The 12,877-nt window shown below is 38.6% G+C and overlaps 1 protein-coding gene across 2 annotated transcripts in view; it reads left to right on the plus strand.

Moving 5' to 3' along the window:
- The window catches only part of ATCAY (ATCAY kinesin light chain interacting caytaxin), a 644,371-nt gene that overhangs the window by 448,878 nt on the left and 182,616 nt on the right, over nucleotides 1–12,877 (plus strand). The gene's annotated exons all lie outside the window — the stretch shown is intronic.

A 12,877-nucleotide genomic window follows, 5' to 3' on the forward strand; every position in this document is an offset into this window, starting at 1 on the left:
ATACAAGTTGTGCACCACAGAATGTCCCTGTTGCTAAACTTAGTCCAGATTGTTATGTTACGAGATATGGTTGAATCTCTAAACCCTGTAGCAGGTATGAAGCAACTTGGACATGAACATTCTGTTTTGTTTCTAATGTATATAGTTATGCATGTCTGACAATAGTATTTTTTTTTTCAAAAGGGCAATCTTTTTGAGAGAGGATGTAGATCAGTATGTGTGTATATACCTTTAAGAAGCCATCCAAGGGCTTGCACAAGTGTATAAATACCGAGCACGTGCAGTCTAGCCTGCCATTTTGTAATAAGCTGTTGAGATGTAAGCATGCATGTATGTAAGGTCTGTTTCTTAGCTAGGTCATTTGTATTTAATGATGCTGCTATCCATCCTGGTGTGTTTCTATGAACGAGTGACACTATCTCTGTGAGGTCAGTCTGTGTGATACTGTTGGGCACCAGTTCTGCACATGCTTGAGTCCTACCCTTTAGGTTATGTACATAGCTGTAACACAGAACAGCTACTAGTTTGTATTAAACTGAATAGTAGAATACTACCATGGACTGTAAGCTGTTCAGGCCAGAGATGACCCAGGACTTTGCAGTGGTACTGTCATCTTCTTTGTTCAAGAATTATTGAACAAAGTCAAAAACATGGGGGGAACAAAGGTCCAAAATTAAGGACAATTTTTTAATAATATTCTAATTCAGTAAATAAATGAGTAGAACAATAGATGTTGTGTCAGCATGCATTGTCTTACAATAATACATGTAAAACTAATGTCTGGTATTATTGACTGCCTGTAATTCTCAGTGATTCACCAGAAAACCCAAAATGTTATGATGGACAGTGCAAAATATGAAACAAGATCAGGAACACTCTACAAAACTCTGGAAAGTTGAGAGGTATGTGTTATAGTGCTATCTATAGTAAGCATTTTGCAAACAGATATGCAGGGGTATTGCAGTACCTCCTGGAAGACTGTGGTAAGGTTGCAGCATCTGACATAGTGTGCTAAGACTATCCACATACAGCTGTGTACTACTGGGCCCAGTTTTGGAGTGGAATGTGTCCCCTGTTCTGTACATCGCCCTGCACTTGTTCCTATGGGGTACAGCTGCATCTATGCATCTGTTTACATGCTCGTACAGTGTGGTGGTGTACACTTCTACATATTCAGTGGAATTAACTGGGTTTTGTGGGGATTTGATGCTTGCTAATTCATCACTTAGGAGTAGGTAGTTTGTCTTAATGAAATTTCTAAAGGTACCCTGGGTGGAGGGATCTCTGGTTTCAGTTTTATTTCTTCCCAAAATAGAAACTTGCGTTGAATTTATTATAGGTTCATAGGTGAGTACTAAGCTAATTGCGCCTGTGTGCCATTTTAAGCCTATCCAATTTCTCTGAACGATGAGAATCTTAACCATTATGCCAATCCCCAACTCTTGTAAATATTAGACAAGCTGCCCTTATAAGCCACTTTAAGCCTAGCCAATATCCCAAAGGTGAAAATCAAACAGTGTACCTTGTGTCTGTGAGGTAGACACCTTAACCATTATGTCAACCCCAAAACCATATTCTTAGTAAAATGTTTTTAATGGTACACTGCTACACATCATTTTTTCTCATGGTACCATATTACCCAGTGTAACTTGCAAGTGCACTTGAATATGTAAGTTATTTGTTGACCCATTGACAGATATATGGTGTCCTTATTCCTAAATGTATAGTTCAAATTGTATTTATTTAAATATGCTCTAGAAATATAAATAATATTTTCAGTTTTTTAGCACTACTCTTTTCTGTCCCTGACTTATTGTTGTGTTTGACAAAAGGTATATACCTTTGTTTCTAACCCATTATGGTATTTTGTGCTTTGTATTTCCTGTATTTTATAGTGTTGCATATGTTTTAGAATTATTAGTAATTAATTATTTTAAATATGTATGTAAATGTCCTGCTGTTGCTACAATGATGCATGACTTACCTGTGCTAATCAGTCTGCTGAAATTTGTCAAGTAATAATACTGTCATATGTGATTCTTAGTGTATCATGTACTATTGCTAAAGTAAGAATCAGTTTTCTTACATTTGTGAAACCACTAGCAAATGTTTTTTTTTTTTTTCATGTTTTGCTGATCAGGTTAGCCTTATTGGGCAAAAGCCCACTGACAAAGGAAATCCAGGGAGACTGTTCCCATGACCTGCATGTTAGTGGGCTGTTACTAGAAGATATAGCATATAACAATAAAACTAGAACTAAATAAACTGCTGCTTACTATGAGGTCTTTTAGAAGGTATATGCTACCCCTGATGGCATGGCCGTGAAAAACTAGAATTTGCTAAACCATCAGTCAGTATGGGATCTCCAAGAAAGTATATGTTACATCTGATGGGATAAACTCCAATATACACTAATCGCGCAAGTGTAGTAATAAACAACGACTGCCATAATAAAGCTAAAAAAAAAATGATAAGCTCTGATCCTCTGCATTTAAATAGGAATTTTAACAAATGCCCTGGAGTATACAGGTATAATAGTGTCCAGGTTCATTTTGTGTTGTTTTTGGTGAATGCTCTCGTTTTCTCTCCCATCCTAAAGATGCTGTAAGATGATGATCCACTAAACTGTTTGTGTGTGTGTGTGTGTGTGTGTGTGTGTGTGTGTGTGTGTGTGCGTGTGTTCGTGCATGTGTGTAGATTCCATCCTGCAGTAGACTGGTGAATTTCCCAGCATTCTTTGCTTGCTGAGATGTGACTCAACATAGGAAAAGGGAGCTATCAGAGAATGAAGAAATGAACATTCTGCACTCACAGCTACATAAGAGTGGCCACACAGCACAAAGTACGATATGTAGAGCATAATGTTCTACTCCAGACTACTGAATGGCACTTAGAAACACTGAACTACACAGCACAAATATTTGTAGTCATTCAGGCTCAATAGAGCTGCCACTTAAGCTTGTCTATTACTGTTTCATTACTGCAGGGTAAACCTTGTTTGTGTAGTATGGAAGCAGGGGATTCTGGGAATATCCTACTGACAGACAGATTTTCTTTATTCTTTTGATGACTAAAGCTTACACTTCATTTTTAGTGTCATTTCACCTGCAGGACAGTATGTGACATTTTCTAATACTTGTTTTAATATTGCAGTTTACAACATGTAGCAGACTCATAACTAAATCAGAACACTATACAGACTCTGTAAAACAAGATATATAAGTTAATTTTAGAACTGTACACCATCTTGTATGCCTCCAGAATTTAGCCTCACCAAGCCTCTACCAAGTGTTGGAAATCATACACCCCAGTCAGTGTATGTTTCTAGACAGCAACTTTTCAATACTGCTAATTCTGTTAAATAGTTTGCCTTGCAATTAAATGGTGCTAGAGATCCTGAATGAATTACAGCAGAGCTGGAAATCTCAAAAATAAATAAATAAAACTTTAAAGTGTATATAGTGGCATACTAGGAGTATGCCTGCCTATGCCTTTTCTAAGTCCAGCGTCAGCGATGTATTTTCATTGTTCTAGGTTACTCCACGCCCTCTTTTTGTCACCAAGTACTAATCCAGCACTTTTAAGACAGCATGTGTCTTGTAGTTGCATATTGTGTCACATAGTGTCCTGACATCATAAACAAGTACTGTTACACCACTGTAGTGTCTGGCACACTGCAAAGCTTTAACACAACCACAGATACATGCATACAGTCCCACTGAATCTTGTTCATGGATGAGATTTGTCGTACAGTTTGTAAATACAACACACTGTACAATTAATGCACAGCTCCTTATAATATTGTGAATGACATCATGCAGCTGGCATGCAGGAGGACGATTCATCACTGTTTCCACATCTTTTCATATTCTATGCAGCAGCATTATACAATGGCACCCACAATTCTGGGAATATTCCCCCAGTAGCAGTATGCCTTGTAGGCAAGCGTTTGGCAGATTTTATACAAAGATCAAGTCATTAACTGGCTTCTCACAAGAATAGGTAGCATATCAGTGTGTGATAGGTGCTGCACCTCGTGTGTGACATTTGTTGTTAATAGTGGTACAGACAAAAATGTGTCACATGGTGTTACCACATGTCCCAACCATTCACAGGACTATCCTGTCCATCACTCTTTGCACCGCAGCTATTCTGTCCATCTTCTACTATGTGTAATGGATTCATATGGAGTGAGATGGACAGAAGCTCTGTCTTTACTATTTCAGTGTGTACATTAAAGCATTCTATAATGACTTTTGCTGTGGTCCTCCCTCCTCTTCCTTTTTCTCCTCTGCTTCCTCCCTTCCTTCATTCCTTCCCTCCATTCCTCCCTAACTGCCCTCGGAGGACTTTAACTAACACTTGCACCACATACTCTTAAATTCTTTTCCAGTTTCTATTACAGGCATGATGTTGAAGTCATTAATCAGCTTCTTATAAACCTTGTTTCTTCTAACTCATCCACCTCGTATCTTCATGGTCTCTTGCTCTCACTTGTCTTGTATTGCAGAAGATGACAGATGCTTGGCACTTTGTTATCTGAGGATGAGTTAATTAAGAGTTTCTGCCATGTCTTCTGCCTGCCTTCTTTAGGACTATACATAAAATAAAAGCAAAGCTAGTTAAATAAGTGCTTGTATTGCAAGAATAGAGCTCTTTTAATGATGTACTTGATAATTAAAGTATTGACAGTTTCTTTTCACCCTTAACTCAAAACACAACAACCTATAATGATGTGCGTTTTCATATGTAACCCATCAGCCTGTAATGACGTGTGTGTTTTCATATATAACTCACTTGAACTAACCAAATAAAAATGACACCATCATAAAAGATCTAAGGACAGTGGTCGATAGCAGTTTAAACTGTTACTAATCTGATAAAGTTAGAAAAAGCATTTTCTGTAATATATCTCATTCTAAAGGCATGTCTGGTCACTCCAGGGAGAGCAGTACACTAGTTTATGCTTTACTGATCTGACCTATTATTGAATACAATGGCATGCTCTGTATCTTTTGAATAAGCCACCTGCAAGTACTGAAAAGACAGGCAGGCTTTTAAAAGCTTCTAAGCAGAGAAGTGACTTAAAATACAGCAAGAGCATCAGTTAGCTCTCCAATTCAATACTCCCTACTAGGCAGAACAACAAAGAGACGAACACAGTTATTTGTAGTGATGTCAACAATATCTGGGTCAATGGATTATGTAAATCCACTGCAAACTATATATATCAAGGGCCATATACACTTCTTACTGTTCAGTGTCTTTAGGAAAAATAAATCAAAGTGAATTTATATGCTCACTCATCTTTATTTTGTAAATAAAGAATTACACATAGGAGGATATATTGGAGTCACCAGATATGTTATATATTACGAGAAACATTCAGTTTAGCCAAGCATCTGCCCTTATGTAGATGTCTAACAAAGTATGGGAATTATCCTAGCACTTATTTTAATCATCGCCACTACAGTGTGCAGAAATTGTTGACAAGAAATGTGGTCACACTGGTTGGTATTGATGCCTTCCAGCACTTAGTTTACCAGGGTCGTTCTTGGCTGGGGTGTCTTCTGTATTGAATTTGCATGTTCTCCCTGTGTCTGCATGGGTTTTACCAGATAGTTACCTCCAACATTCCAAAAACATAGTGTCTGTGGATTGGCAATCTGACAAATTGCCTGTAGGTCTGAATGCCATATGTGAGGGCAACCTGTCTTCTGTGATAGGCTGGCATTCTATCCAACATTACATTCTCAGCCTTGCGCATACAGGTTGATATGATAGGTTCCAGCTTCCCTGTGGCCCTTAATTCTACTGCATGGGTAACTGGAGAAAGAATGAGTACCAGTTTGTCATTCTGTATTGGTGTAGTTATATTACCTTGTGGTTTCAGTTGTAATTGACAACAATATTAGTCGGTGGAAAGAAGAGTAGTGTGAAAATTAATATCTTTGTTTTATTATTTTATTATCATTTTATTGGATGATTAATTAATTATGTGTGTATTTAAATTGGGAAGTAGACTGCCCCAAATCTGATGCAAGCTTCAGTGCTGTCACCTTTAAATCGGTCATGTTAGATCATCGTTCATTATCATTATCAACTCCCTTTTCCCATTTTCTGCATGAGGTCAGTGTCGTGTCACTTGTCGCTATCTCTCCCGATCATCGTTCATTTTCATTATCAACTCCCTTTTCCTATTTTCTGCATGAGGTCAGTGTCATGTCACTTGTCACCATCTCTCCCGATCATCGTTCATTATCATTATCAACTCCCTTTTCCCATTTTCTGCAAGAGGTCAGTGTCGTGTCACTTGTCGCCATCTCTCCCGATCATCCTTCATTATCATTATCAACTCCCTTTTCCCATTTTCTGCATGAGGTCAGTGTTGTGTCACTTGTCGCCATCTCTCCCGATCATCATTCATTATCATTATCAACTCCCTTTTCCCATTTTCTGCATGAGGTCAGTGTCGTGTCACTTGTCGCCATCTCCCCTAATCAATGCCATTCTCCTACCTTCTTCTACATTCATGTCTGGCTGTCGCTCGTCTTGTCCCACACAGTCCAGCCACCTCTTTGCTGGATGTCCTTGTTTCTGCTTACATTTTTGCTGTCTGTCCCAAATCTTTTGCACCAGATTGTCTTCTGCTTTCCTGCACATGTGCCTGAACCACAGCAATCTATTCTCTTCGACATTTTCTGTTACTGGAGCTACTTTGGCTTCTGCTCTTATGTCCTCATTTCTTCATCTGTCCCACAGTTTGTATCCTACTGCCCATTTTAGGCACTTCATCGCCTCTACCTTTCACAACTGCTCTGGCTTTATTACCCAGGTTTCTGTACCATACAGTAGTACTGGTCACACCACTGTTTTGTACACCTTACTTTTCAGCTTCTTTGCTATTCCTCTGTCATGTGCTACACCTGACACTTTGTGCCAGTTTGCTGCTGCCTCTCTGATTCTGGCTTTGACCTCTGCATTCAGACTTCCCTTCTCCTCAACCCCCCCCCCCCCCAGATACTTGAAGCTATTAACCTGATCCACTGTTTTCCCTTCTGTCTCAATTTTCAGCTTCTTCTAAGTTCCCCCATTTGCTACCATTACACCTGCCTTATCTGTACTTAGTTTCATCCCGTGTGCTTTCAGGTTTGCATTCCTTTCCCCTACCATTTGTTGAAGTTCTTGCTCAGAGTCTTCCTGTAATGCCACATCATCTGCATACAGCAACTTTGTTGACTTGTCCCCCCCGACCTGTTTGTTGATGTAGTCCATCACCAGTATGAACAGCAGTGGGCTCACAACTGAACCCTGATGCACACCCACTCCCACTAGGAACCCCTCTATAAGACAAAATGCTGTTTGTACATGTCATTGGGTCCTTTTACATAGCTTGCACTAATTGTACCACTGTTTCTTGGATTTCAAAACACTACAGGACTGACCATATGAGATTTCTTGGGTCCTTGTAATATGCTTTCTCCAAGTCTAGGAATACCCATTTGGACTCTGTCCTCATTTCTAGCTTCTTCTCAAGTATCTGTCTCACTGCAAACATCGGGTCAAGTGTCCTGAATCCTGATCAGAATCCAAACTGCTCATTTCCCATCGCAGTTCCCACTACTCTGCATATTCGTTTATCAATCACCCTCTCCAGACCTTTCATGCAGTGTGAAAGGACTCTGATACCTCTCTGCTGCCCACAGCTGTGACTGTCACCTTTGTTCTTGAACACTAGGACTAGTATGCTTATTCTCCAATCATTTGGGATACATCTTTCTCTCTATACTGCTATGAGTACCCTCAGGAGCCATTTGTCCACATCTCACCCTATATCTTGATCATATTTCTGTGACTTCATCTAGCCCGCTGCTTTCTGACTTCATTTTCCTTGGTGCTGTTCTTACTTCTTCTAGGGTGGGCTCCTCCTCTTCACTCACTGTAGGTTGTGTCTGGGGCAGGACAGCTTCTGTGGGGTTTTCTTCATTCAGAAGTTGCTGGAAGTACTCCTTCCATCTGCCTTTCACGTCCTGCAGACTGGTAGCAGGTTACTGCTAACATCCTTTATGAAGGGTGTCTGACTATCTTCTTTATCTTTTTCCCTTGCAGTGTGATAAGAGTTTCTTTGTGCCATCCAGTGAGTTACTTTCCAGAAGTTGGTATAGTGCCTTTGATGCCTTGTTCTTTGCTATTGCAACTCCTATCTTAGCCTCTTTGTTAGCCAACCAGTATTCCTTCCTAGCCTGGTCTGTCTTTTCTATCTCCCACGTTTTCCTGCACTCCTCTTCTCTTTTGATGACTTCCTGAACTTCTTTATTCCACAACAAGCTTTTCTTATGTACCTTATTTCCATGCCTGGCTTGGCCACATATGTGTCTTATATTTCTTACACATGCTGTTTTGAGGAGCTGCCATTCTTCTTCAGCTCCACCGATTTCCTCCTTCTTGAGGTGATAGAACCTTGAGTAATTCTTCTAACTGTTGTGCTTTCTCATCAGTCAACTTCCAAGTCTTCAATCTGGTCTCTGTTGACCTTAGAGTCCTAAAACAGCAAAATCTTTTGTGTAGTTTCACAGAGTCAAGTCGAATTCATGCTTCCAAAATGCAAAACTTTAAATCCAGCACATTTGAACAGCTGAGTTTATTGACTAAATCACAAAAAATAAAAAGACTTCATTGGTCCCCTTGCTTGCTGTTGAGGGACAAAAGCGCTTAACAGTCTTTTTATTTTTGTGACTTAGTCAATAAACTCAGCTGTTCAAATGATCTGGATTTAAAGTTTTGCATTTTGGAAGCATGAATTCAACTTGACTCTGTGGAACTACACAAGAGGTTTTCCTGTTTTATGAGTTTTGCTGTTTAGCTCTTTGTTTGCTGGTATGATGTACTTCTTGACCTTAAGAGTCCTCCCTGACGACTGCTTGTAGCTGATTGTGGCAACCAGTGATTTATGCTGTGGGCCGATTTCCCTGGGGATGACTTTGCAATTGCTGATTCTACCCCGGTGCCCTTTCCTTTCTAAGAGGAAGTCTACCTGAGGTGCATGTTGGCCACTTTTGTATGTGATCTTGTCACTCTATTTCAAACCATGTGATCAAGTCTAGGATGACCTCTCCTTTATTCCTGTTGCCCCATTCATGTGGACCCAGGCAGTTTTTATATCCTATTCTGTCTTAATATGTGCATTCAGGTCACCCATTATCAACACCATGTTGTCCTGCTTTTTCTAGTAGGTCCTGCAGTTGCTGTCTGAATGCACTCTTTTCCTCACTATGACAACCCTGCTGTGAGATATAGGCAGAGATTATGAATACTGATCATTACACTGGAGTCTGATTGCCATGAGTCTGTCACTAGGTCTGATGATATCCCTCACTGTTGTTTGAAGCCTGTCCTTCACCACAATTCCCACACCATTTCTAGCCTGTCCTTCTCCTGAGTAGTAGACTCTGGGTGCCCACCAAATTGGCTTTGCTGCACTGCCCTTCCACCTTGTCTCCTGGATACCTAGGATGTTCAGCCTCCTGCATACCATCATGTCATGCTAGATCAGCCATTGTTAATCGCTGCACCCCTTTCTCCCTCACCTGTGGCCTACCTGCTTATGCTGGGACTGCTCCATAGTACTCTCTGAATAGCCCACTGCCTGTTGGTAGTATTAGATAGTATAAATAATGTGTCATTATATAAGGAATCACCACATTACAGTGAAAATGGTAATGTACAAGCCATAATACTGCAACAAGTGAAGATGAATGCTAAGGGTGGCAAACGTTTAAAGAATATGTTATTATGTAAGAAATCCGTTCATATTTTAAAATATCAAACATTAAGACCTAGAGGATTAAATATTGAATGTAATTGCAAGTGCATGTTGTAACTGGTTAACTGAAATTGTAATCTGAAAGGATGTTTAGGAGTGTGTTTTATTATCACTTGTTATTTGTTATAATTTTAATATAACTCTTCTGAAGGCTTTGTCAAGGTGCATGTCGCTTTATTAAAGTTTTTTCATTTTTGCATTTAGTGGAATTCTGATTGCCTTTTGTATGTTTTGAGATATAATTTTGCATTTATTTATTTTATTTTTATTTTACATTTGTTGACCGGGCTAGTCCAACTGGATAATTTCCATTTTCAGTGGAGGCCCGGGGAGAAAAGCTCCAAGATAAAACAAGGTTATAAAAATTAAATCATTTACAATAATTTCGTATGTTACAGACATTGAGCAACAATGCTTACATCTCAGTCTTGGTCAAGTAATAATAAGACATAGAACTATCCACATATTGAGAGAGACAGTAATTCTTTACAGAACAATTAGGTCCTTTGATATACTAGAGAAAGGTTGCAATTTAGATTTCTGGGAATATAATAGAAGGAATAAAAAAAGTAGATTAGTCTGGATTTGTACAGGAACAGAGCCAAAAGTTGTTCAGATGTAAAAGAATAAAAAACAAAAAATGGCAAAATGCAGCTACTCTTGAAAAAAGTGACAGGAAAAACCAGGTTTTTCCTGTCACTTTTTTCAAGAGTAGCTGCATTTTGCCATTTTTTGTTTTTTATTCGTTACAGATGTAAAAGAAGTTGTTTTTTGAAAAGAGGAAAGGAGGTTAGTGAGGTGATGTGTGAAGGGAGGTTATTCCATATTTTGCCAACTGAGTTGGAGAAAAGGCAGTTACCTGCTGAATTTGTAATTCTAGTTGTGTTGACCTGTAGCTTTTCAAGGAGCGCAGCTGTTTCAAGTTATTATAGGGGATTAGGAGGTTATTGAGAGCAGGTGTCTTTAATGGTTGGTACAAAATGTTATGAGTTATTAAGAGTTGTTGATATATGAGCTTGTTGGGAAGTTCTAACCAGTGTAAGTGTTTTAAGTTAAGACAGTGGTGAGTTCTATACTGGGATGCTGTGGCAAAGCGAGCTATATTGTGGTAGGATGTAGTCAGTTTCTTTAGGTTGCTTTTGAGAGATTAGTATAGATAGAAGAAGCATACATTAGTGTAGAGATAAGATGTGATTGTGCTAAGGTGGTCCGTGCTTCTGGTGTGAGGAAAGGTTTAATTCTGTACAGTGAACCAATCTTTTTATTAACTGCTTTTATAGTGTTATTGATGTGGTAATCATAGTTAAGATTATTATCAATAGTAACACCTAGCAGTTTGGTAGTAGAATCAGGGGAGATGACCGAGTTGTCACTTGCAGTAACAGTGAAGTTAAGTTGAGAAGATTTGTGGGTAGGTGTGAAAAGTAACAGTTTTGTTTTCTTGGGGTTCAGGAGAAGACATCTTTTTGAGAACCACTGTTCTACTGATGAAAAGGTGGATTGTGTCAGTGACTGGAGTTCAGATTGAGTGGAGGCTGTGCATATAATGGTGGAATCATCTGCATATTGTATGCAGGTTGTGTTCTGGATAGATGATTGGAGATCATTAATAAAAATGGAGAATAGGAGTGGACCTAGTATAGATCCTTGAGGTACACCTAAAGAGATAGGCAGTAGAGTAGATAGAGAATTTTTCCAGAGTACTGCTTGTTGTCGGTTTTCAAGATAGGATGAGAACCAGGATAAGGAAGAGGAGACCAATTCAAGGGATTTTAATATGTGTAGAAGAAGTGTGTGGTTGACCATGTCAAAGGCTTTTGACAAGTCTAGGAATAGAGCAGAGGTTAGTTTGTTGTTATTGCGTTTAGAGTTGATGGTGTTAGTAAATGAGAGTAGTGCAGTGGTGGTACTATGTGAAGGTCTGAATCCATGCTGAGTATTAGCTAGTAGATTGTTATGAAGGAGATGGTTAAGTAGTTGTTTATGTATACATTTTTCCATGATTTTGGCTAGAGGAGATAGTAGAGCTATAGGGCGATAGTTAGAGAGGTCAGTGGATTTACCTCCTTTGTGTAAGGGTATAATGTGTGATATTTTCCAGATTTCTGGAAAAGTACTTTCTTTTATAGATCAGTTTATTATATCATGTACATAGTTATTTATGCCGGAAAATCTCTTGCATTGCCACTGACTGCTGGCACATAACATTATACCCCTAAACAAAATAAGAAAAAAATACCTCTAAAATCATTCCTGTTTCACTTCCCCTGTTATGAAAAAATCCCTACTGCAACTATTGTACCCAAGTACAAATATGACTTATAGTTTTATACTGTGAAACTTATTTGATACTACTATTAATGAATGGTAGTTACTGCTCTGAATTTACAGATTAACATATGTATTTACAAATTTTAAGCTGATATGTTTTCCTTCTTTGATAAGGCCCTCTGCAAACATTTATATATTTTTTACCTTTGTTACGTATTTAAAAGTCTGTCCTTGGTATTCTATCACAACACGTTACTACCATAGCAACAGTGATTCCAGAAGTGTTATAATTTTAGAATATCTCTGGTATTGACTGGTATTCTTTTTCTACTGAATGTTTTTTGACGAACTTCTGTTGTATTCTGTCTATCATATTTTCCTGGGATATGAGTAAAAATAAATATTCATTGACCTTTGCAGATATGTGCAAACATTAACATTAATTGACCAGTGCAGAAACCCAGTGAATAAAATTCAGGCCATCATTCATTTAAGCATTCACAAATAAATAAACAAGAGGACAGTGTCTCTATACCATTTGGTAATAATTTATAAGGTTGTAATTTAACTCAATTCATTCCCTCTAGCATTCATTGCATCAGTGTTACTGAATAAATAGCAATGTCAACATGAAGCTTATTGACTGTGTTTCCGTGAACTGTATTTTTTGTCATTCCTTTCACCAAACCATTACTTAAAAGTGATCCCTGCACCATTCTTTGTGACACAAACATAATTGTCCTACCAGAGCTGTTGTTCAATGCCCAAAGACAGACAGCTGAA

Source organism: Protopterus annectens, chromosome 13.part0 (assembly GCF_019279795.1).
Source record: "Protopterus annectens isolate FY-2018-M chromosome 13.part0, PAN1.0, whole genome shotgun sequence".
Taxonomy (NCBI): Eukaryota; Metazoa; Chordata; order Ceratodontiformes; family Protopteridae; genus Protopterus; species Protopterus annectens.